Source organism: Lissotriton vulgaris, chromosome 3_1 (genome assembly GCF_964263255.1).
Source record: "Lissotriton vulgaris chromosome 3_1, aLisVul1.2, whole genome shotgun sequence".
In the NCBI taxonomy this organism is placed as follows: Eukaryota; Metazoa; Chordata; class Amphibia; order Caudata; family Salamandridae; genus Lissotriton; species Lissotriton vulgaris.
Window position 1 is genome coordinate 909196899 of NC_141689.1, and position 27064 is coordinate 909223962.

The following is a 27064-nucleotide window of genomic DNA, read 5'->3' on the forward strand; positions in this document are numbered from 1 at the left end:
TCTGCTGTTCCCTTCCACCGCCTACTTCTCTAACTCCCTGTTCTTTTCTCTTCTCCTGTGCTGATCTGCTGCTCTCTTCCACCCGCCTCCTTCTTTAACTCCCTGTTCTGTTCTCCCATCCTGATCTGCTGCTCTCTTCCACCCCGGACCCCTTCTCTAAAACCCTGTTCTATTCTCCTGTGCTGATCTGCTGTTCCCTTCCACCGCCTACTTCTCTAACTCTCTGTTCTCTTCTCCTGTGCTGATCTGCTGATCTCTTCATCATGCATCCTTCTTTAACTCCCTGTTCTCTTATAATATGCTGATCTGCTGCTCTCTTCCTCATACATTCTTCTGTAACCGCACACTCCCATACATACAACCATGCACGCACACACATACAACAACACACAAACAACCACACACACACAACCACACACATCTATCGCCCTCACTCTATCGCCCTCACTCCATCTATCTATCACCCTCACTCTATCTATCGCCCTCACTCCATCTATCTATCGCCCTCACTCCATCTATCGCCCTCACTCTATCTATCTATCGCCCTCACTCTATCTGTCTATCGCACAACAACAGCATCACTCAGGGGCACCACGGCATCACTCAGGGGCACCACAACATCACTATGCGCTACCACAGCATCACTAAACGCCACAGCATCACTTGTTGCCACCACAACATCACTCAGCACCACCACAGTATCAATCTGTGCAAACATTCAACAACAACTGGTTCAAATATGTTCTCTCAATGTTTCAAGCTTTATTACAAATGTCACAAAAAATGTTGATATTTCACTTCTGTTCTTATATTTTAGTCATGATAAAATACACTGAACATAATATTCCCAAAAGTTATTTACAAAGGTTTAAGCTATTGCCATTATAATTTACAATAACTTTTATTTAAGTATTAATTATTTAAAAAAAAAACATTATTTGTAAAATCAGTACTTCTAAGTCATGTAAGTACAAAACATGTTGCATTAAAAATGCTATAGGTTTCACATTGTCCAAAAATAAAAGTATTAGTATTATAAATAACAAAGCTATTAATTTCACAATCTTCAAAAATAACACATAAATAACAAATTTGGCATGTACAGGACAAATAACTCAAACTTTCCTAATGCGAGACCTATTGCATTGCAAATGCTTGTTTTTAAATGTTTCTTTTTCCTCGGTTAATTTCTTTAGTAGTTCTTCCTTTTCTACTCTTGTAACCTCCCCATGAGGACTGCCCCTGTTTCATGTGAACTTACTCGGTAGGTTTTATTTACAGATTCTGAGTACTGTTTTGTTAATGACGTCTTAGTCGTAGCTGGCGTTGCAGGCACTACAGCTACGCACTTCCCCGACAAGTTGTTCCTGTAATTTGAGTTGTGATTTAATATTTTCAGTTGCTTAGCGTGCACTACTCTTTAAGAGTGCCTGCATTAAAACATTCTATGTTTTATTTTTGCAGCTTGGCACACTGCGCTTCGTCTTTAACATGGCAGTCACGCGCCTTTCTTTTCTTCTGCGTGGCCCACTCAATATATATAACGTCAGCTTTTATTTTTTGGCAGAGTGCCACCCCGCGCGTGATGTTTAACAATGGGGATGCATTACCTCCTCGTCCTGTCTTCCTCGCCACAGTAATCTACATATGAGCCTCCGGCTCCACACAGAACTCCAAGTAAAATTAAAAGAGCAACGCTCTAGTCTCCCCTCCCTCCTCCAATATGGCCCCCGAGGCTTCCACCAATCCCATAAAGGGACACATAACCAGCAACTCAGCCTGTTCTTTTTTTCTGCACTTCTCCGAGTGCTGTGTTCCCTGCTGGTCAGGTGAGTGGGCTGGGTTCCTGCTTTAGCGGTTCCCTTAGTCCGTTGGTATCTGGTTGGGGGAAAGTAGTGTTGTTTCACTGTGGCGTGTATTTCTGTTCGAATTCGAATGCGTGTATGTTAATTTTTTTCCCCCTTCTTCTGCCTCTGTGCCTCGTGTCCTGCCTAGCGGACGTACGTGGTGTTCATTGCGGCTGGGTATGCTGTATGGCCGGGACGCCTTGTGTCCTGTCGGCCGTTTGGTTAATTGCCTTTTACCGGCCGCGTGTCCTGCTGAGCGGACGTTGCGCGGCCGGGGGCATTGTCTGTGGGGGCCGGTGGCTTCCGTGGGCGTTATCTTACCTGCTGCCGGTTGGCGTCGGCATGGTTTGCTGCCTCTTCGCTCTCTGCTCCTTCAGGGGCGCATTCAGGGCTCGGCTGGGCTGGGCTCTGCTCTCAGTCTGTGGCTGTGGGTGCGCGCGCGGCGTTTCCGGCTGCATTTATTCTTGGAGCATGCGTCGAGGTGGGGTTTGTGGGGTTGCTTGGCAACCTCGGGCCCTTATTTTAACGGGCTGTTCTACCTTTTGCCTGTGTTTGTTTTGCACTGCTTCACGTGGCTGACTGTCATGGATGTTTCAGCTGATGCTCGTGCTCCTGATTCTTTGGCTGTGGCTTCTGGTTCTGGGGTGCAAATTCCTTCGATGGAGATGTTGCAGCAGATGATCAATTCTGCTGTGTCTGCTGCTTTAAGCGGTCAGGTGCCTGTCCCTCCTGCGAAGAAGGCGAGGGTTGATGGCGCTGCTGCTCCTGCTGATTCTGAGAATGAGGAGGAGGTTGATGTCAGGGGGCGCTTTGTGCAGGGTGCCGACCTGAAGGAGGTGCTGGGTCACATTCGCGATAACTTGGTGTTTCCTGCTTCTGTGGTGCCTCTGGAGGACGATCTGTTTTCGCAATATCATCGTCCTGAGCCTGATTCTTTGCCTCTCCATTCCTCTGTCTTGAAGGTCCTGGAGAATGAATGGAAGGATGTGGACAAAGGTTCCTTTCCTCGTTTCTTGAGTAGGAGGTACCCTCTTCAGGATTTTGCGGTGAAATACCCTGCCTCCGTGAAGGTTGACTCTTTGTTGGCGAGCATGTCTTCACATGGGTCCGTTGTCTCGGAGGACTCTTCTCCTACGGACCCGGTTGACCGTAAGGTGGATGGTGCTGTGAAACGCACTTTTGCGGCTGCAAATTTTTGTATCCGGGCGGCGGCCTATTCCTCTTACACTATCCAGTCCTTGCTCAAGGATTTCCAGTCTCTGTCGGAGTTGTTGGACCAAGGGGAGGATGTTTCTTCTACCCTGGCGATGATGGAGCAGCAGGTCCGTCTGCTGTCGGATGTCTCCTATGATTCGCTGGGGGCTGCTGCTTCTGCGGCCGGATCCTCTGTGGCTGCGAGGCGTCAGTTGTGGCTCCGTTCCTGGAAAGCTGACGCTGCTCAGAAGAACTTGCTTATGACAATCCCTTTCTCTGGAGTTAGACTTTTTGGTTCGTCTCTTGACGACATGGTGAAGAAGACGGCAGTGGACCGTATACTGCTTGCTCCTGACCGTCCTGGCAGATTCCGTGCTTTTGGTTCCCAGCGGTCTTTTGGTACCTCGAAGAGGGGCCGGGCTGGTCAGCCCTTTCGTGGACGGGGGCGTGGCCGGGGTGCTCCCTCCTTTGATAAGTCCCGGTTCTCCGGCGCTTCTGCCTCCTCCGCTCCTGCTTCCAAATCCTGACTGGATCGCTCCTGGTGTCGGTCCGGTTGGGGGTCGACTTTCTTGCTTCATGGACTCTTGGCGCGAGACTGTGTCAGACCAATGGGTGCTTCGCGTGATTTCGGAGGGGTTGCGCATTGGATTTGCCCAGACGCCCCCAGACTATTTCAAGGCCACTCCTTGTCCCGGGGATCCGGTGAAACGGTTGGCGCTTTTGGACGGCATCGCTTCCATGGTGGTCAAAAAGGCGGTGATTCCTGTGCCCTGCGACCAAGTGGGGAAGGGGGTGTACTCCATTCTTTTTCTGGTGTCCAAGCGCACGGGGGATCTTCGACCTGTGATGGACCTGAAGTGGGTGAATACTTTCGTCCCTCACCTAGGGTTCAAGATGGTTTCCCTGCCTTTGATCCTTCCTCTGATCTCTCAGGGGGATTTCCTTGCTTCGATCGACCTGAGGGATGCTTACCTTCATGTTCCTCTTCATCCGGAGTTTCAGAAGTTTTTCCGGTTTTGTGTGCAGGGGCGTCATTACCAATTCCAGGTATTACCTTTTGGACTCTGCTCTGCTCCACGGATCTTTACTAAGATTCTGGCTCCTCTTATTGGACATTTACATGGAGAGGGGGTTAGTGTTTTTCCTTATCTGGACGACATTCTAATTTCTGCTTCTTCTCTTCCTAAGGCGGAGTTGCATGTCCAGAAGGTGTGCCAGGTCCTGACGCGTCATGGGTTCCTAGTGAATGTGCCGAAATCCTCCCTGGTTCCTGCACAAGAATTGACATTCATTGGGGCTCTGTTCAAGACTCAGTTGGGGATGGTGTTCCTGCCCCCTCCCCGTGTTTTGTCCCTGATGTCTGCTGTTCGCTCCCTGTTGGTGGGGGTTTCTCATCCTGTGAGCCTGTGGTTGCGTGTTCAGGGTCTGATGTCGGCTTCCTTGTTGACGGTGCCATGGGCTCGCCTTCATATGTACCCGGTGGTGTCCCACATTTTATCGCATTGGGACCCCTGTTCCCTCGATATGGATGTTCTGGTTCCTATGTCGGAGGAGGTTCGGGTGGTCCTGGGTTGGTGGTTGGACGAGGGTCATCTGTCCAAAGGCCGCCCTTTTCTGATTGTTCCCACCCGCGTGGTCACTACCGATGCCAGCCTGCTGGGATGGGGTGCTACTCTGGGGGTTTCGGCGGCTCAAGGGATTTGGCCTCAGTCGGTTTTGTCATGTTCCTCCAACTTCAAGGAACTGAAGGCCGTCCTTCTGGGTCTGTTAGAATTCTCAGCTCTTGTTCAGGGTCACCACGTGCAGATCCGGACGGACAATCAGGTTGTGATGTCGTATGTGAACCATCAAGGAGGGTGCAGGGTTCGCTCCCTCAGTTGCCTGGCTCGTCGGATTGGTTCTTGGGCGGAGGTGCATCTGTTGTCCCTGTCTGCCATCTACCTACCTGGGGCGGAGAACACAGTGGCGGATTGTCTGAGCCGGGTGTTTCCTTCCATGGGTTCCTTGTCTCTCACGAGGTGGATGTTCAGGAGGTTGCGGATGATGTTTGGTTGTCCGATTGTGGACCTGTTTGCCTCCCAGGACAATGCCCAGACCCGTTGTTTTTGCACGATTATGCCTTGCCGGGACGCCTGGAGGGTGGACGCCCTTTCGTTCCCTTGGCCGGAGGGTCTGCTGTATGCTTTTCCCCCTGTTCCCCTGCTTCCGGCTGTGCTACAGAAAATCAAGCGGGAGGGGTCGTTGGTGCTTCTGATTGCGCCTTGTTGGAAGCGTCGCCCTTGGTTTCCCCTTCTGAGGGGCTTGTCGGTGTCTCCGGGGTGGCCCTTGCCGTTCGTGCCGTATCCTCTGATGGGTCCTCATCTTCCTCTGCCGGTGTTCCGTTCCCTGGGTCTGCGGGCCTGGCTCTTGAGAGGGAGTCTCTGATACGTGGCGGTTGTTCGGTGACTGTGGCTGGTGTCATTCAGCAGTCACGGCGGCCTTCTACGCTTAAGTCTTACGCCAAGCATTGGGATCATTTTGCTTCTTGGTGTGTTGATCGTGGGCTGACGTTGGATTCTTTGGATCCGGCTCGCATTCTGGACTTTCTGAACGATGGGTTTGTGTTGGGTTTGGCCGTCTCGACCCTTCGGGCTCAGTGGGCCGCCATTCGGGCTTTTCATGTCCTGCCTTTGGTGTCCATTTCTCCATTGGTTGCTCGACTTTTTAAGTCTCTTTCTTTCCAGCGGCCGCGTCCTATCTTGCGTCCTCCTCCTTGGGACCTTCCTTTGGTTTTGCGTTCCTTGCAGTTGCCTCCGTTCGAGCCTTTGGAGTCTGTGGACCTGAAGTTTTTGACTCTCAAGGTGGTGTTTCTGGTGGCGATTGCCTCTGCCAGGCGTGTGGGTGAGTTGGGTGCTTTCCTTCGTTCTCCCCGTTTTTGTTGGTTTTGGCGGACCGTGTGGTCTTGCGCCCTCATCCCACCTTTGTTCCTAAAGTGGCTTCTTTTTTTCACCGGTCTGCCGAGGTGGTTCTTCCGGTTCTGTGTCCTGATCCCTCCTCGGCTGAGGAGTCCCTTTTGCACCTCTTAGATGTTCGGCGTGCCTTACTGATTTACGTTTCTCGCACTTCTCCCTTTTGTAAGGTTGACTGCTTGTTTGTAAATTATGGTTCGTCGCGTCAGGGTATGAAGCCCTCCCTGTCCACGATCAGTCGGTGGATTAAGGAGGCCATTCTTTTGGCCTATGCTTCGGTGTCGGTGGTTCCGTCTCTTCCTGTTCAGGGTCGTTCCACCAGGGCTGTTGCTGTATCCTGGGCTTCTTTCAAAGGGGTGTCTATGGAGGATGTTTGCAGGGCTGCTACGTGGTCTTCTCCGCATACCTTCATGTCCCATTACCGCCTCCAGATTGGGGGTGGGGGTTCTGTTTCGTTTGCCTCTTCTGTTTTGACTGCTGGGGTGCCTTAAGAGGTTGTCCAATTTTGGGTTGTTGTGCCTCTGTATATTAAAATATGTTTCACTGCACTGATGTGGTGGTCTGTTTTCCTTACATGAAGCTGATTGCTTTGGTATCGGCTCATATGTAGATTACTGTGGCGAGGAAGACAGGACGAGGAGGTAATGCCCCGGTTACTTACCGGTAATCTTCATTACTCCGAGTCCATGTCTTCCTCGCCACAGTATAGTTTCCCTTCCCTCCCGGCCCTGGTGGTGGCTTCATGTCTGCGGCTTAGTTTTCAGGCTGAGTTGCTGGTTATGTGTCCCTTTATGGGATTGGTGGAAGCCTCGGGGGCCATATTGGAGGAGGGAGGGGAGACTAGAGCGTTGCTCTTTTAATTTTACTTGGAGTTCTGTGTGGAGCCGGAGGCTCATATGTAGATTACTGTGGCGAGGAAGACATGGACTCGGAGTAATGAAGATTACCGGTAAGTAACCGGGGCATCAGGCGATGCCCCTTATAGCAGCAGCCACAAAAGTGGAATGTAGAGACAGGACTCCGAGCGGTCTTTTGTAGTGTACATACCACTCCCGCTGAGCACCAGCCAGAAATCCTGCACACTCCAATGGATGAAATACAAATGAACTTAACATGACCTGGAAAACGTCCTACTTTAAAACCCCGAACGGATGAGTTGTAAACTAAAGCATGCATAACACTTGCAGCCACCGGCCAGCTCATTCCCTTAAACATTGTGTAACATTTTATAGTAGGCTGGCTTCAAAAATACAAAGTTTATGCAGCAACTAGCATTTGGCAAACGATCACAGCTCATACATTAAGCTCGTAGTGGTGTCTGAGCTGTGTTTTCAGATACTTACTACTACTGAAAAAGTGAAAGCAATTAATTGTTTCTGGTAACAAAGGTCACCGTGAGGGTCTCGCTCACTGTCTTTCTCAGGCCCCCTTTACCGGACCTCAGTGCACCGCAGGAGACCGTCAGCCAGCTTTCACCGGAGATAGAAGGGGGCGAGTGTGCACGCGCTTCAGCCTAGTGCTGGCTCGGGTAACTCACTTCCTTTGTTCATGGGTTTGTTTTCTGCCTTTCCCAGGCATGTAGCCTGCTGTTCGGCTGGTTTTTAAAAGCAAATGGCATTGAGGCATTCCTTTCACAATAGACCTCATTTTGTCAAAGTGTACCCGGCTGACTATTTAATTTGTATCCCTCTACACTCCACCCCCTCTGCTCCTTAATCTGTTTTAATGGCCAAGCATTAAATGTAAAAAGGAAAGTTCGGACTGTAACATCACCGTTCAGCATTTCCTTTCAAGGTGCAAATACATAAAAACATAGGGACACACCTTCGCTCTTTTCCTCTGTGCTATATTTTTTTTTAACTGGAGAATTCTTCTGCATGGGAGACTGTCTGTGCCAATGGTATAATTAAGCATTTTCATGGCTCCGGCCGGGACCTGGACCCGGGTGAGCGAAGGGTCTTTGGGATGTGTTGGAATCTTCAGGATTTCAAGGTGCAGTACCTTATGTGGTTAAAAGAGGTCCCAAGGGACACCTACTTACAGCCGTTGGTACTGTACCCTTTCCCTGCTTCATGCATTTTTTTTATTGCTATACTTCTGCTGGTAGTCCGAGACTTCCTTATGTCCGGCACAGTAGAACAGTAAATGTTGCTGTACCCACAATCATTTGCTGCATAGCTAAATACTGATAAGTTCCCAATGGAGAGACCTATTGCATTGCAAATGCTTGTTGTTTGATGTTTTGGAAATCAATGCTGCGTAATATTCATAGATATATATATATAATTTCCTTATACTCCACCAGAGTTACAGCAAATAAAATGAGATTTATTTTGTATGGCACATTATGGTTATAGGCTGTGTCAATGGCATACATGTATTAATTTCCTCAACAAAAGCTACATAATTCTTATATCGGACTAGGAAGAACCAACATTCTTTAAACATACACATTGTATGCAATGCTGACTGTGTAATAACTGATCTTGTGGCTAAATTCCCTGGATCTACTCATGATTCCAATATATTCCTTCACTGCACCCTATACAACCGGCTTTCAAAAGGAAAGCTTGGAGATGACTTACTTTTAGGTATTTATAATTATGTACATTGACGTTTATTAATACATTATTTTGCTTATTTTTTTAATCATAAGTTGATTGTGTGTTAAGTGACTGTGCTTATGCTCTGCACACTTATAAAATGACCTCATACCTCTATGCTACTATGAGGAGGCAATGTGGTAATACTGCAGACCGCCAATCAGGTCTGTAACTGCATGGACTTTTGGGCTTCCTAAGACAAGGGTTTGCTGCCTTCACAAAAGTGGTGCAAAATTCTATTACAGGACCAGAGGCTTCGGATTATGCTTCTCTTTCTTTATTTGCTGGTCACAGCAGCCAATGAAAAACGTTTTGTATGCAAATAAAACTACATTTCCCATGATGCTCGTCAATACATCACATCCTGTATAGCCCTATAAGAGCCACTGTATCCTGTTTCTCCTCCTCTTTCTTTGCTCGAACCTTGTCGGTAACAAATATGAACTATTTCAGTACAAAATAAGGAACATGAGCCCCAACAGTCATCTTTCAACATGGAAGAATCACAATCAAACTGGAAAGTGTACGTCCACTCAGCCAGAAGTACTTCTGCTCTGTCTTCTTTTTCAGAACCTGAAAGGATGTGACAGGGAAAACCCGCAACTTCTGCTTATACCAAATAACCAATACATGTGGGTGGGTAATTATTACTAACATTGTAATAAAACCGGGTGGGATAATCCTCGCCTCCGTATCCTTAATAGAATTGAAAATTCTTAGTGCGAATGCTAGCTAATTTTTATTCTATTACAGGACCGTAGGATTCGTGTTTTGCTAGTTTAAAGCTTATTAAACACAACTACAGTCATATCACCACCGGTTTATAATAAACTGTTGAAATGGAGACTGAGAAAAATCAAACAGTAGATCTTAAAATGATCTGAACAATTGAAATCATCAAATAATATCGAGAGGTATGGTCCCACGTTCAGACTGTGTCACAAACATTGGGTTATGAATACCGTCTTCTGGCATACCTGCCATCAACCACCGGCTATCATAGCCGCAGACGCATATTTAAAAGGTTTTTGAACGTATCAACAAGTATATCAAACCTCAGGTAGTAAAAACCGAGTACCTCCCTTGTAAACCTTAAGTCATGGAAACCACACCTAAATTGCATTGTTTGGAAAACTTAATTTGAACAGATCTTGACAAGATGTAGTCCTGACATTAACTATAATGAAAACTTCCTGAAGAACTTTGCCCAATTATGTTAATGGCATCCATTTATTTATTTTTAATGTCTAACATTGATTTTTCGATTTAGAAATTCTGCTGTAGATGTGGCACCTGCATCATCAGACTGTGTCGAAAGCCATGGTTGTAGTAGTAAGACTAGTTGCATTTTAAGTCAAAGTTTATTCTATGTCATGTAGGTGGGCATGCATTTTTAGAAGCTGTAGATGGTTGTCTTCCCGGAGCTAGTGTTGTTTCAGACAATGTAGGTGTAAGTGTAATCACCTTGGTGTAGATAGATAATTGAAGGTATTGTCCTTAACCTCATCCACATCCTGATCATCATTCTCTTTGTGATGTTTGCTTCTATATATGTATGAAAAGTGTGTTATATGATGTATTAAAAAGTATATTTTGTAGCACACTGCAAAAAAACACATGTACAAGTGAAAGCATGATAACTATGGGCCCGATTCACAGAACTAACTTAAGACAAAATCCTAAACTTACTACCATTTTGGTATTCACAGAAGGCACTTACTCATTTTGGTATTCACAGAAGGCACTTACTCATTTCGGTATTCATAGAAGTTAGGAGTCCTAACTTTAGGACTCCAAAATGCCTTTTGTGAATACTGAAAAGTCTTAAAGTTAGGATTTTTCTCAGTTTAGGAGTAGTAAAGTAAGGACTCATCAGGAAGGACTGCTGATGCAGCGGAGTGGGTAGGTGAACCAGACTGCTCTGAGCGGGAGCAGCGACACTACGTTGAGTATCCATATACTCCGCTGCGGTCTGATGAAGCAGCACTTGAATCCTTAAGAGTTTGGCTGCTTTTCTCCGGGGCAACGTCCTACCGAGAGAAGAAGTGGTATGTAGAACCACACCACACACTGTAGATAGTTTTTCATTTAGTCACTAGGTCCTGAGGATTTGCTAACTGATCTATTAGAGACATTTTATAGGCGAGAAGCTGACCACTAAGGGCTAAAGCGTAATTTGTGTCAGGTGAAAACAAAATAGTTGCCCTCCTTCTTCTTTTGACTTTTTAATCAGGTTGTGACCTCTCCAGAATAAAAATTATTATAGAGGATTCCCTTACCTGTTTTAACCCACACACCACATCTACATCTTACCAGGCCCCTCACACCCACGGCACCTATATGGCAAGGAACAAAAGATCTCCGATAAAGAGCCGCTTTATGGGTGCCCGTCGAGCATTGCAGCGCCGGCTCGATGTGGAGCAAACCCATAAGATGAAGCATGACACCTAGCTTGCTGGGTGTGTGAGGGTCCTAGTTCTGAAAGGAGGTATTCCCCACCTCCCCACCACTCTGCGTACTCACCAGGTGGCCAACTTGCCACCCAGGAACACCGTACCTCTTTTGTCTTCTAGTTCTACCCAGGGCAAGTACGGTGGACTTTAATCAAGCCCTCATTGTCCCCCTTGTTTTTTACTAAAGAGCTATAGCACACACCTTACTCACCATCCACTGAGCCCTCTTCATTTCCCACAGCAGTCCGAGCTATCCACAACTACCCTAGCAACTGAACAAAGTCCTAACCAGGAACTCCCAGTCCCAAGGGCAGTCCAGCAATGGCTGGCCGTCCAAACCCATAAAGAAAAAAACATCATTAAGGGAGAGCCACCTTTTATTTCCTAGTGGGGGCAATCCAAGATGGGGCAAGCAAAGTAACTCTAAAAGCCCAAACATGCGCTGGCCCATCTTTAGTAGGAGTACAATGAGTCGTTAAACTGAAGAGCAGCCTCAGCATGCCAGTCTCATAAAACGCCCCCCCCCCCTCACCGGGACCCTCCGTCCGGACCATTTTTGACCCAGACCAGATCACCTTCAAGCAGAGCAGACGAGTCAGTTCTACTGACCAAGCATCATGTAGAGCAGTTCCAATCAAGGTAGGTATCAAATTACATAATCCACGGATTGAGGTGCGATGACCAGGAGGCCCTTGCCCCTCAGAGACGACCTTCCCAAGTCAGAAGCTGCTGACCGATGATCAGAGGAGGTGTCCATGCCCATATTGTTCTTCTGCGAGGATACTATTTCAGCCACAGCCTGTAGTGCTGCTTTGGGGTGCTCTTCTGTATTTGAGGAGCAGGTTCCTCGCAAAGCGAGTCGCCTACACTGTCTCTTGGATGTACATCGGGTAAACTCGGATTTCCCCTGGGATCCCCTGTGTGGCTCACCCACTTTGTAGGATTCTAGCCATGCCCACACCACAGCAGGTGTGTCACAGAAGTGGGTGTTGTCATCCAGCATTATACTGAGCTTGACAGGAAACATCTAGGAGAACTGTATGCCTTCTGCACAGAGAGCATTCTTAGCTTTCCCAAAGGACGCACGTTGTTGTTGCACCTTAGGTGTAAAGTCTGGGAACACCAGTGCTCTGCAGTTTTCGATTTCAAATGGGTAATTTCTGTGAACACTCTGTAAGAAAATGTCTTGGTTCCTATAATGCACCAGTTTTGCTATTACTGGTTTGGGCAGCCTCCCTGGCGCCAACGGGCATGCTGGCACTTGATAAACTCTTTCCAGTGCAAAAAAGTTGGTCCGGTGCAACTGCTGAGGAACGCCATTCCAGAAAGGCAACCATGTCCAACCATTCAATCCTCTCAGAGAGGCCGACCAGGTGGATGTTATTACCGCAATTATGGCTCTCTGCATCCTCCGCCCTGCTTTCCAAGGCGAGTACTCTAGCCGTGAGTTTGTCCACCTTGTGGCCCATTGATTGTTGTTCCGGGCTTGGTCTCCCAGGGATTTTTCCGTAGTTTGGGCTCAAACCACTAGTTTGTGGAGCTCGGCTAGCAGCAGACCCAACCCCACAGAGACCACCCCAATATCTTGCTGGAGCGTAATCAGCTACATTAGTACCGCCGAACAGACATGCACAATTCAACCTCTCCAACCCGGCTGTCATAGACAGCTAGGTTGGAGAGCAGACACAACAAGCCTTCAGTACTCTTCGGAGCGTTGAAGCAGCCTGCTCCAGCCAATGGAGACACTTCTCTCATGCAGCATGAGAGGAGTGTCTGGATTAGATAAGGAGCTGCGTGACCTCGCGCTGGAGGAGTCGGAAGCTGGCTGGAGGAGTCGGGAGCCTGCTGGAGAACACAGAGGACAGGACATGCTGCAGGCTGAAAAGGTAAGTGAAACTTTGTTTTCGTTTTAAAATTTAAGTTTATATTTTATATTGTTTAATTTTATCTATGCCGACTCACCATTTTCAAGGGTCACCAACCGGCACTGCACTTAGGGGCCGTTTCAAGTTTGGCGAAGAGGGCACTCCATCTAACAGTGACAGAGTACCCTCTCTGCCAAACTGAAGGTCCGCCCACCTCATTTAGAGATGGGCAGACCTTCATTATGTCGACGGTGGAGACTACTGCGTCTCTGTCACCGCCATAAACCTTCGATACCCTGATGGAGAAAGGGCCGTCGGAGGTTTGACCATGTATCTGCCCACCCGATACATTTTTTAAAGTTATATTTTAGGTGAGGGTTGTTGGGTTTGTAGGAGTATAGGTTGGAAAGTTAATTAAATAATTATTGGTTAATTATAAAAAAATGTGTTTAGTTAATTGTTAAGGATGTAAATTGTTTAATTATTATAATTTTTAATTGAGATATATGTTAAATGTGTGTTGCTAGGTATGTGAGACTATAGTATGGGAATTTGATGAAATAATGATTAAATAATTTATTTTTCTTATATTAATTATTTTAAAAATGTATTATTTTAATTGTTTTTATGTCTCGGCCTGCGTATGCTGCGCTTGCGCAGTCTCGCTGGCGAGAAATTTAGTTTTTCAGTATGGGGCTTGAACCCGCCCCTCTTCTTCATTGGCTGGCTTCCTAAACGGAGGCCAGCCATTGGAGGAGAGGGGCGTCACTCTGTTCAAGCCGGATTTGGGGGGGTGTTTTTGGTGTTCTTTCTCTCCCTGACGTCATCGGTACAAAGCACGCCCCTCATCACGCTGCCTGCACGCCCAAGTCAGCTCTCTGATTGGTGTTCCTTATTAACCAATCAGAGGGCCGACTGGCGAGTGCAGGCACCGTGAGCAGACCCACATCCTCCGCGTGATGTTTTCGCGCCGTGCACCCCGCCTGCAGCTCGGCACCGCTGCTCTCCCCTCATTCCCCTCAGTGCACACCCTCCACAGTAACATGTCGTAGGTCTCAGCCCGCTCCCCTCATGCCCCTCAGTGCACACCCTCCACAGTAACATGTCGTAGGTCTCACCCCGCTCCCCTCATGCCCCACAGTCCACCCCCCCCACCCCCCGTCGAGGAACGGTCATTCACTTATCTCTGTCATAAGCAGCACACCCCAGGACTGAAGCGCTCCCACCCGGGGCTCCGCCGCCTCCCAGGCTGCACACTCAATCCACTGGCCCCGTCGGCTGTGCGGCTGTACCCCGGGGCACCCGGTGGCTCCCGGCGGCGGCGCCTCCACCTGGGCCCCCCACTCTCGTCCATAGTCACGTGCTCGGGCTGCACTCCGCTCCGAACTCCCAGTCTTCCCTCCGCCCGGCCCCTGCAGCCCTCCCTGGTGGGCGGTGCTCCGCAGCCCTGAAAGCCTGCCGGGGGAGCCTTTGCTGGGCACAGGTGGGGTTCTCGGGGGGAGTCAAGGCTCTACCCCGGCAGCTCTCACCCTTCTGCCTCCCACGCTCCCCTGTGTGGCTCTGTCTGTGTGTGTGTGTGGCTCTCTGTGTGTGTGTGTGGCTCTGTGTGTGTGTGTGGCTCTGTGTGTGTGTGTGGCTCTGTATGTGTGTGTGGCTGTGTGTGTGTGTGTGTGTGTGTGGCTCTGTGTGTGTGTGTGTGGCTCTGTGTTCGCTAATACTCTCTACTACTCTCTAATGCTCACCTATTGCCATTGTAAATGACAAATACCATTTATTTATGTTTTAAAAAAAACACAAAATGAAATAAATGCCATTTGCAATGCCAATAGCTCTAACTTTAACAAAGCCAAGACCATTGCATTTTAAATGCATGTTTATGTATATTACTAATTTTAAGTTAATAGTTTTATAATTTTATGAAATTAATACTTATACTGAAAATAATGTATGTCTTTAAAGTGAAGTACTTTCCCTACAGCTGCACAGACTGAAGTTGGAATAGTAAATGTTATCCCTTCTGAGTCCAATGCTTTCCCTATTGTTGCACAGACTGGAGTGGGAATAGTATATTTTACCCCTCCTGAGTACAACACTTACCCCGACTGTTACATCTGTTGCCAATAACACAGTGCCACGTAGGTCTTAAAGATCTTAATGGAATGGATAACGAATCAGCTGAACAAGGTCCAAAGTCAGGGAAGAGTTGCTTGAAAGAAGTCACCCCGCGAGGTCCCTGCTAGCAAAGGTGAGTGCCAGAATAGCTGCCTTCGTAAACTGCTGTATTTGCAGTAAACTTGTTTAGCTTTAACTGTGATATGATTAAGGTCATACCTGAACCAATATGTTATTTCCACATGATATAGCGCACAAACCATACCTAAAGGTATATCTCGGCGCTACACCAGCACAGAAATACTGCATCAGCCTAAAACAGCCAGGGCTTCAGAAGTTTTTTTAATCTGCCTAAGTCAGAGCAGCAATGGAAATGTTACAGAAGTTGACAAATCTGTTAGTACGCATGCGGGGAACGGTCAGGAGTGTCTTTTTGCTTGATCTAGGGTAATACTGCGGTTTGTCCTTTAGGTAGGCCAGGGCTACACCCATCACAGCCTTATGGGTGAGGCAGCAGATCTTGAAAACAGCGTATTTTCTGTCCCGGAAGCCAGTGTAAGGCTCTCACTTTGGGCACCGATGGAGAGCCTGCTGGGAGATTACAGACAAGGTATGCAGCCATGCTTTGAACCACCTGCAGTTTAGCCAATAAGGTATGAATCACGGCCATGAGCAACGCATTGCCATAGTCAAGGAGGCTTATGACTTGAGCCTGAACCAGCGGCTGCTTTGCAGAGAATGGTAAGCAAGGGAAGATTTTCCTCAGTTGCCGCGTGGTTGCAGAGCATTTCCCGCAGGTAACGGAGATATGATCCTTCAGGTATATGGCCTGATCTAATTTAACGCCCAGATTTTTCATGACGAGCTTGGGGGATGGGGCCGCCTTCAGTTCCGAAGGCTACCATTCAGGGTACCAGAGGTCCTGGGCTTTGCCAAACAGCACCTTTGTTTTTTCTATGTTAAGTTGAAGATAATTTTCTGTCATCCATGCAGCAAACCTTCTCAAACAGTTTATGAATTGAGGCTTTACCCTGCCAGAATCCTGACCAAATGAGATGATCATCTGGGTGTCATCCTCAGATGATATCACATCATAGCTGCATAATTTCACAATACTGGCAAGTCGGACTACGTAGATGTTAAACAACGCCAGGCTCAATGAAGGGTCCTGAGGCACCCCTTTGGTTATCGAGATGGAGCGGGACTTAAACAGACCCAGCATGATTGTTTGAGTGTGGCTGACTAAGACGTCTGCAAGCCATAGTAAGGCATTGCCCCTGATACTGATCTCACGCAGTCTGCTCAACAGTATGACATGAGAAACTATGTCAAAGGCAGCTGATATGCCCAGCAGCACTAACATGGCAGAATCTAAAGACAGGCATATGGTGTCAGTAACGTGCTACCAGTGCTGTCCCAGTGCTATGGCGGGATCTGAATTCCAATTGAGAGGGCGTTAGAATTTTAAAGTGGAACATCATGAGTTGTTTGTTGAGAAGGCGTTCCAACATTTTCCCCAAAAATGGGAGAAGTGATTAGACAAGCTCTTTGAATCTGCATTTGTTTTCATTAATATTGGAGAGACCAGAGTAGCCTTCCAGGTAAATGGTATTTTATACTACATGTCTAAGGTAAATTAAAAATTGAAAGAATGTTAGGCGCTTCTAGATACTCAAAATTAGTGGTGACCCTGGGTGGACATATCTCCGCAGGTGAACCAGATTTAGCTTTAGCCAGGAGCTCCAAAATGTGATCTAACGTAAAAGCTTCAAACCTATCTAGGAAAGGGGAGAAACCAGCTGGGAGCACCGTCGAAGCAGTTGGGTTATTTTGACTCTGGCTGATGGAGAATTTTGGGTAGATAACTACAGTTTTTTCTCAAAAAGTCAGCCAAAATGTTGCAAAGCTGCTGTGAAGCAGCAATCACCATAGAACAGGAGCGTTGCTTGGTAAAGTCCTTTAGCACCCTGCAGAGCTCTTTAGACAAACGGCCCGCATTCTCAATTTTGCTAGAGATGTAGCTTCTGGTTTTCCTAACGTGTATGTGATAACTTGCCAGTACAACTTTATAGGCTGCTCTACCTACAGGTGATTTAGAACATTACAGTCATCTTTCCAGCCTTTTATAAGCTGCTTTCATCAAACTGAGGTCCGTGGAGTACCATGGCATCTGAGTTCTAGAGGAGCCTGATCTAGTTTGTTTAAGCTGAACTGTTCTGTCAAATGCTACAGTGAGAGCATGGTGAGGTGATAGTTGTTAAGTGCAAGGTTGATACCTGAACACTGAATAGCATCCTTTGGAGTGAATGATTTAGAGAACAGTTCCGGTGAGAGGAAGTACCAAGTTCAATAGGTGTTTTTCGCTGATTAAGCCGACTTGGTCATCACGTCTGCCCTGGCAATCTGCCACTTGATTAAGTGGTGGTCTGTCCAAGTCAAGGGTAGGGAATGTTCACTCTCTAGGAGTGAGGAATTGATGACTATTAAGTACAAAATATGACCTGCTCCATGAGTGGGCCCAACTACAATCTGTCCGAGGCCAAGCATCAGTATCAATCAAATGGGGAGGAAGGAACAATTATGTGGTCCACTCAGCTCCCAGAGACCTGTTCATATAATCAAAGAAGAGTGAACCAGTCTCAATGCCAGAGTCTCACTAGAGTTATTCCGGAAACCATCATACATTAAATGCCTCACGTGGTGTATATCATCACCACTGAGGCAGCCTGGTGGGTGGTGTCATCATTGGGTTCTGCACCTGGGTACTTGCTTCCCCAGGTGTATAACACCTTCAACTGGAGGGAGAGTGTCTGGTAAATGATAATGGTGGGATCTGCGTAACTATAAGATTTCTTCCTATGCATGAAGAGGGATTCTTTAATATGGAAGAAAAGAGTAGGGTACGATTAAAAACAAGGTTTTGGACAAATTACCAATCCTAAACATCAACAGGAGTGGTCAACAAGTTTTGGCCATGGAAAAGCGTCTATGGGTCTGTGTCCTTCGCCGGCACCTATTTCAATAATATCCCTTGTTGATTGCTGTTAGACCTGGCACCATTGGCGTGGGTCTCCCTTCCATTGTTTTGCTGTTGCCTCCCATATTTAGGTCTCACGCCTAGCGTTGCACTGTGCAGCAGTGCTTCGCACAGCGCGAGGCATTTTGTATTCGAAAATTGGGGTTTCACCTAGGAGTCGCTCGTGCGTGTGCTTTTCCCGAGCTTTTCCGTTTGTGGGCAGCTATTGGCCTCTGCGTGAGCCTTTTAATGAAAGACTGCATGCAATAGGCCACAGGCGGGCGCATTGCTTCGCCCATGGCCTATTGGTGACTATTACGAGCTTGGTGCGCGTAATAGACACCAATAGGCCACATGTGTTGCAGTGGCACGCACGCGCACCGCTCCTTTCTTTTGATTCTGACCTCCGTGGTTTCCTTTTTGTTTCTTTTGATTCTGACCTCCGTGGCTGCCTGTTTCCTTTTACTGTGTCCTACCTTTTAACTTATAGCGGGCAAATTCAAGGTTTAGTGTTTGCTTCCTGCCGCAATGACATATTCACTGCTGAAGCCACACAGGAGGCGTCTCACAGCATTTGCAGTGCAATACCACTTGTAGTAGTCAAAATACCAGCTATTGACATTGCAAATGCAAATTTTTATTTAATTTCAAAGTATACCGGTATTAGCATAAACAAAGACATTATTTTCATGAAGAAAAGGGTGCAGTAATACAGGCTGTCCTTAGGTGTCCCTGGTCCTGCACCCTTTCCTTCGTGAAAGAAAATTCTTTGCCTACTGCTGGCATACTTTGAAATGGAGGGTCAATTCTGCCTCATGCTATCCCGTGCACAAGCTGCTGCTGCACTCCTCCTGTTGCCCAATGGATGCGCTCGTGTTTGCACTGGTTCCTGTCTGCAGGCACACTAATGCACAAAGGCAGGCAGGCTCGCTCGTAACGCTTGCCAATTCCGCCTCACGCTTCCCAGCTTCCCACTGCCCTGCTAAACACATTCACTGTTCTTTTTCAGTGCCATTTCGGTGCACTTCTAAATAGGAGTGGGAAAAACATTCACATTTCAGGCCATTTACTGTTACCAATTAATTCGGCAGCATTTCCTTTCAATTTACCCAATTTACACATAGCTCGTCTGGAAAGGCTCTTTCTGCACCTGGGAGAAGAGGCAGAATTAATTACTTACAAGGAAGATGACAGACAGTGCTGCCCGAAGACGTGCTCTTGTTTACAGACTGCAGCCACAACAGAAACGAAAATTAACATGCAATCACTGGCTTCCTCTAAGCGACCATGCATTACAATTAACATGTGAAAAATATCACATAGTTTTCCTAATAAATGGTCGGCGAAGAGGAAGCCAGGGCTGCATGTTAATTTTCGTTTCTGTTTTTGCTGCATTCTGTAGCTAGTCAATATGTTACAATACCAATTAAGTTAATTGATATTGTAACATATTTACTAGTTTGCAACATGTCGGGTTTTGTGGTGAGCAGGGTGTGATGAGCCGAGGTCCACCTCAAGCACTTTAGTTCGTTCACTGAAAACGGCATGCTTGGTTACTGCAATTTTAGCTTATGCAACGCTGTTTTGGTGTAGCACATCGTTGACTGTGGCATTGCCTCTTGGTGCTCTTAAATGTGCAGACGTGTGCCCGCCTCCTGTTGCCAATGGCTGCGCTCGTGTTTGCACTGGTTCCTGTCTGCAGGCACACTAATGCATAAAGGCAGGCGAGCTCACTCGTAACGCTTGCCAATTCTGCCTCCCGGGGGTTAGGTGGACAGGAGAGGCATAATTATGAATGAACATAAGGGGCGGTGAAGTATTACATCCCGGGTTTGTATGCTGAGGGTGCGCCGCCTTCCAGTACTAACGTCTCATTTATTAGTTGGGATATCTGAGCAGGGTGCCCTCTGAACGCTGTTTTGCTGCTGCTGCTCACGCGAGAGGCGATTTATAGCACCGAGTGGTTCTACATGACTGGCCCGGCGCAGGCATCTGGTCACACTAGTACTGCAGGTCTGGGGCAGCAGCATTCTTGCCCTGTGCTACAGTGGGTACTTATCAGGGGACCAGCTGCAGATATCCGTGGTGTGGGGGGGTCACATAACAAGGGAGGGGCATAGGCCAAGGGCCGGACTGGGAGCCCAAAGCAGCCGTGGCCGGTAGCACATTGTCAGGCCAGTCCCATACGGTGCACATCGAGTGCAGAATGCAAGTCTGACCACACACACACACAACCCGACACACACAAACACACAAACACACACAACCACACACAGAAACCAACACACAAACACACACACACCCACAAGCACCCACACACAACCACAGACACATACCCACACACAACCACACACACAAACACACACACACACACACACACACACACACACACACACCCACACACACCCACACACAACCACACACAACCACACACACAACCACACACACAAACCACACACACAACCACACACACAACCACACCACACCACACACAACCACACACACAAATCCAAACACAACCGCACACACACACAACCGCACACACTAAACCACACACACACAACCACAATCACACACAACAACAACCACACATACAACCATGCACACAACCACACACACACAACACACCGTCAGTGCACACTTTCACCAAAGCACAGACACCATCAGTCAGTGCACACTTTCACCAGGCACAAACACCACCAGCTGTCAGTGCACACTTTCACCAGGCACAAACACCACCAGCCGTCAGTGCATGCTTCCACCAAGCACACACCACCAGACGTCACTGCACGCTTTCACCAGGCACACACACACCACCAGCCTTAAGTGCATGCTTTTACCAAGCACACACATACCACCAGCTGTCAGTGCACGCTTTCACCAGGCACACACACACCACCTCCCTTCAGTGCATGCTTTGTTCAGGCACACACAACACCAGACGTCACTGCATGCTTTCACCAAGCACACAAACACCACCAGCCGTCAGTGCCACTTTCGCCAAGCACAAACCACCAGCCGTCAGTGCACACTTTCATCAGGCACACACACCACCAGCCGTCCGTGTACACTTCCACCAGGCACACACACCACCAGCCGGCAATGCCAATATTTCCAACTTAATTAATGCGAGCCCTATTGCATTGTAAATGCTTGTTTTGCTATGTTTTTGCTGGTCTAGATGCTTGGGGCACTTTGCCACTGCTATTCAGTGCCAAAGTGCAAGTGCTCTCTATTGTAAATTGTTGTAATGGATTAGTGACTCCATGATTGGCTTATTTGATTTACTTGTCAGACCCTAGTACAGTGCACCATGTGTGCCTAGGGCCTGTAAATCAAGTTCCGCTGATGGGCTTGCAGCACTGATTGTGCCACCCACAGAAGCAGCTTGTAAAATATGGCTCAGGCCTGCCATTGCTGCGCCTGTGTGCAACTTGGGGCTGCCATGTCGACTTGGCAAGCGCACACACTTGCCAGTCTCTAAACCTTCCCTTTTCTTCATGTTAGTCACCCCTAAGGTAGGCGGACTCTGGTGCACCTGCCACAGCCTTGGCAGATAGTACTTTCTTCTGTTTTTGGCCTGCTACTTTCAAACTTGAAGCTCCTGATATTTGTCCCATAGCAGTTGGAGACAACTAAATGGATTTGCTTGGATTTTATATTCTGATTTGCAAATTTTGGGAAGAAGTAATTACACAAATATTTCTGTTGCTATCAATGGTAGGGATTTTGTTAGGTGGGTGAGCGTTGCCAAATTAGGCATCTGCTTAAAACCTGGACACAAAAATCCAATTTATTGGGGAGATGCCCTTTTTAGGTCTCGCTGAGTCAGCACATATGCTGCTCTGCGAGACATTTAGTAGGTGAGTTTTCAAAGTGCTACTGGCTGGCCTAGCGCTTGCGTTCACGCAAGCGTGCACAAGTGAAGCTGCCATCTGTCTTTCACGGCTCATTAGCACCACTCGTCCGCATGTCTTGTGGCTCCTGCCATGTCTGCTTTTAACAATGCTTGTTAAATAAATGACTTTGTTAAATAAATAACTTTGAGCCAACTTTCGTAGCCTTCTGGCCTCATTGGGCTGACGTTACGTACCCAAGTGACGCCACAATGCTGAAAGAATTCTAAGCCAATCCGCGCCATGGTTGCGTGTGTACTCATTAGCAGCGGAGCCTTTGAACGTTCTTACTTGCACTTCTTCATGTGTTGCGTGCACCCGCCAGATGGCGGCGTTCCACGCTCTTCAGAAATGCCTGCGTAGAGACACAATTGAAGGTGACTGAAAAACTAAGCAGAATAAGTACGTTCAACACTGCTGTTGTTGAGGCTGGTCAGAGGTCTTGAACTCGAACGTGATTTGGCGCCCTGGTCTGTCAGGATGTGTATGTTTTTTGGTGTGCGTGTGAAATAACAGCATGTGGAGTATGTTGTGCATTTATTGGTTGCTCACACTCCAGCTGCTGCTGCCCTGTCTCTGATTTGTGTGCAGTGTGTTGTTCCCCTCAGTTGTCTCCAAGCACTCCTCCGCATCTCTGTTATTTGCATCAGAGAAACTCTCCTCTCCTCCCTTATTGCTTAATCTTTTCTCTGGTTTTACCCACCTGCTGTTAATGTGTCTCATCTGTTTTCCCTTTCTCTCGTCTCCACCGACCCTTCTGTCACTTAGCCTTCCACCCCTCCTTTAAAATCATGTGTGACAGGCTACTTTTAAATTACTCTTTCAAGCAAATTATTTGCTTTTAAATATTAGATTATTTTGTTCTTTATTACGAGATTTCATTGCTGGCACCCACTCAACTCAGACCCTGCCTGAAGTTCAATTTACTACGCATTTCAACCAATGTTATGTTGCTCAAGCCTGACGTGTGATAGACCTCACTATCCCATTATTGCTCATTTTAACAATGGAACTGCCTCCCTGGCCTACTTGGGCCCTTCTGTTTCCCATCTACGACCTGTTAACTGCTCTTTCAGGGCACCCCAGTCCAGCAGACCCTACCAGTCAAGTGCTACAACCTTACTCACGGCTCTGCTGATGCACTTCAGCCCAGAGCCCCTCCCCCGTGAATGCCCCAACCTAAATACCGCATAACTTGGTGGAGTCAACACATAAATCCCCCCATTTTTACGTCCTACAAAGACATCTAATTTTTTCCCAGAGATACTGGTTTTAGAGGCTTGGGCCTTGTGCATGGATTGGTTTCCTGCATTGTGTTGTTTGGAGGTTGTATGTTGTAGGCGAACCACTTTTGAACAGTGTTTACAAGCCTTGCTTACCGCAGGGTGTTCTTGGCTTTTTGTGGGTCGCAGATCTGCCAGCCCAGAAACACTCCTCTGTGCACGTTGAGAAGACTGCAGCAGTCACAGGGTGTCTCTCTGAGCCTCGGTCTCAGAAGATGTCTCTCTAACCCTCACATAGTCGAAGGAGCCCCCAGTGCAAAAAGATAAACTTGCCAGCTCCTGACGTAACCTGACTGAATCTGCATGAGGGCTGGGACTGAGGGGTTTAGGCCAGCAGGCGCAAACCTAGGCTATGAGGAAAATAGGAGTACAGTCTCTTTCTATGCTTAGTACGGCACATCACTGCCTCCTAAACATCTGTGGACTGTGGTGACATCCCCATGACCAATCCTGGTTTGTGGTGGACCCAAAAAAGCCCAGATGTCATCATTAGTTACTTTCCCTACCATAAAAGAACTTTAACATAGACAAACAAGCATTGGCATAGCCAATAGGTCTAGATTTTGGGAACTTACAAGTATTTAGTTATGCAGCACAATATCCTTGGTGCAAGAACACCAACTGTTGCATGGCTAAACACTTATAAGGTCCCAAAGGCGAGACCTATTGGCTATGCCAAGGCTTGTTCTCTATTGAATCTGATATGGATATTTTGCCTAGCATGATTTCGAAATGTCCCAATGTATTTAGAGATGAAATAGGAACTTGGGAAGGATTTGAACACAAAATAAGATTGAAGAGCGATGCCACACCTTTTGTTCACAAGGTAAGACCATTATACATTAGTGTTCGTAATGACTTAAAAATACTTTTAGAAAAATTAAAGTAAGATGGTGCAACCATTCCCACTGATTCTTCTGAGTGGGTGTCTCGCATAGTCTTAGCTAAAAAAAAACAACAGCAGACCTCTGACTGTGTGTGGACTTGAGATCCTTGAATGCTAACATACTTGTAGATTGTCATCCATGACCCTGCATACAAGAGACGTTGGCCAACATAGGTGAGGCCAAATACCTTTTTCGGTTATCGATTTACACTCTGCCTACTATCAGATAACCCTGAATGATGATTCCTAAGAGCTACTACATTACACCTCTTTTTGGGGCACATTAGTATTTGAGGCCACCTTTTAGTCCCTCTGTCGCAGTGAGCGTTTTTCAGAATGTTATGGCCAATAAGCATGATGATAAGATGATCATTCTCATTTTTACTAAGACTAAGGAAGAACATCTCCCAGTCATGGAAACTGTGCTTAATGTCTTGAATGTAACAGGAATTAGTGTAAAACCTGGAATATGTAGGTTCTTGGTCTAACAAATTGACTGCCTTGGCCATACCATTTCTGCTGCTGGCATTAAACATACGTTCTGTAACATTGAGGCCATTCTTAAAGCACCTCACCTGTTGATAGAGATGCTTTAAGATCCTTTATGATTTATACCAGAATTATGCTCATTTTGTATCTGTGTATGCATATACTGTTCAACCATTGAGGAATTTACAAAAAAAAAAAAGGAGCCACATTTTTCTGGACCTCATAAACCAATGATTCTTTTACCAGCATCAAAAAGTTGGTAGTTAATGCTCCTGCTTTAAGCCCTTATATTTCTGAACATAAATGTATCAACATAGTTGATGCCAGCATGAAGGGTATTGGAGCTGTGTTTGGGGAAAGAATGAATGGCAGAGAGATCACCATAGCATTCGCCTCTAAGAGCCTACTAGAGGCAGAAACACATTATAACACAATAGAAAGATAGGCATTGGCTTGTGTCTGGGCTGTCCAGAGGTTTAAAACTTACTTATAGGGCAACTCTTTTGAAATTTACACTGATCACAAACCTCTAGTTTTCTTATTGAAAGGTAACAGGCTAAATAAAGCTTCTGCTCGTCTTGTACATTTGCTTTCTAAACTATAAGAGTATGACTTAACCATCAAGTATATCAAATGTGGAAAAATCTTTCGATAAGACTACCTTTCACGTGTACCTTTGCCTGCCTGTGATGACATCAAAGAAGACAATGAGTGTGTTGTTGCAACTATCGATGCTGTGTCTTGTTTTAATTAAACAATTTCTGAAAAAGATTGCTAGAAGTCACTTCTCAGGATGAGGTCTTAAAGTTATGAATTACTTAAGAAAGGGATGGCCTCCCATCCGCAGTCTCTCAGATGCTTTCCAACCATTTGCTCAAATTTCTGCTGAACTGTCCTGTGAAAATGATATGTACACTAGGAATGCTTGTTTTATTCCTCCCTGCTTTTTGAGACAGCAGTTAATGAAATTAGCACATGAAGGGCACTTGGGTCTCACAGCCACATGTAAAAAGTTAAGGGAAACTATTGGTGGCTTTCCATGAATAGTCATGTCACATATTTTGGTAATTTGTGCATAATCTCTGACAAGCATTGGAAGACTGTGGCGGAACTTCTCCCCCCCACCCCTCGCTCATACCAGTGGCCGTTGCGGGGCGGCAGCCGTGAGGAGGAATCACGCCAGCCCCCCCCTGTCTCCTCTCTGCCGTCGTGGGAACCCATCAGCAGCGCCCGCTCTTACAAACGCCGGGGCCGCACCGGCGGCCAATGGTCTAGCTACTGTGCCACCGCCACATTTTACCGCAGGGGTTACTCCTTTTGAATTATTAACGTGAAAGAAATGTGGGTGAAACACTTTGCCCATTTGTTTGGACTCCTAGTTCAACTCCAGAGTCAAACAATTCAGTCCTGTGCCTTCTTTGCAAGAGAGGGCTCAGATGAAATGGCAAAAACAAAACCAGTATTTCGATGTGTCTAAACATGCTACTGACAAGGACTTTGTTACAGGAAGCTAGTTTCTCATCAAGAAACCATACAAAGTTAGGAAAGGAGAGCCTAGTTTCACTTCTCTATTTAAAGTTGAACATGTAGGTAAGAATCCTGTTTTATTACACAGAAAGGGTTGGTGTAATAAGAGCAGGCTGGTTCCAATTTCAGATGGAAAAATATAATAGAACACAAGTTGCACTTGATGATTATCCCATTTTTATGAGTGTCAGACTTATAGTAATGATATCATGACAACACACTGTTTCCTTAAGCTGATTTTTAGTACGGTGTTCCCAGGGTGCTAGAAACTGTATTTCTTCTGGGAGCACAGCAGAATATTGCTGAAAGGATTGTTAATTCTAACGTTTCTGTTTTCACTTCCTTACATTAACCTGCATCTACATAGAGTTTCCAAGTTACCTGTACGATTTAGAGATTTTGATTTAAGTTAATTTTTCTTCCTTAATGGAGTGGGGGGCAATATGTAGGGTGTTAATATGTATCTTGTTTCTTTACGTGGCTCTTAGAATGGTTATGTGTCACTGACGGTTCTGTATTCTTTGTAGAACTGCTGGTTGCCTGGTGAGGGAGGGTCGGTTACTTCGGGTCCTTCACCTCAGCAGCCGGTCTTTAGCTGTGGGTCTCTAATACTGGATTTGTGGATTCAACTTCTTACTTTATCACAGCTGTTTCCTGCCTTGGTCAGTTAGCCTACCCCGATACTACAAGTGGTCACTCCGCTTTATTCATTGGAAACTCTCCACTATTCAGTGGTCACTCTGTCTTTCACAGCGTACTGTGCCACGTCAACAGCAACAGGCCATCATGCTTCAGTTATTGGTCTTTTGCATCAATCTTTGAGCACTCTGTGTTAAGTAGAATAAACCCAGGAGTTGTGTAGTTGGTATGCTGAACCTTTTATTCAGTTTCTCCCAACAGAGGCCAGGACATTTACCCAGCAAGTGACAGCTCCCCAACTGATCA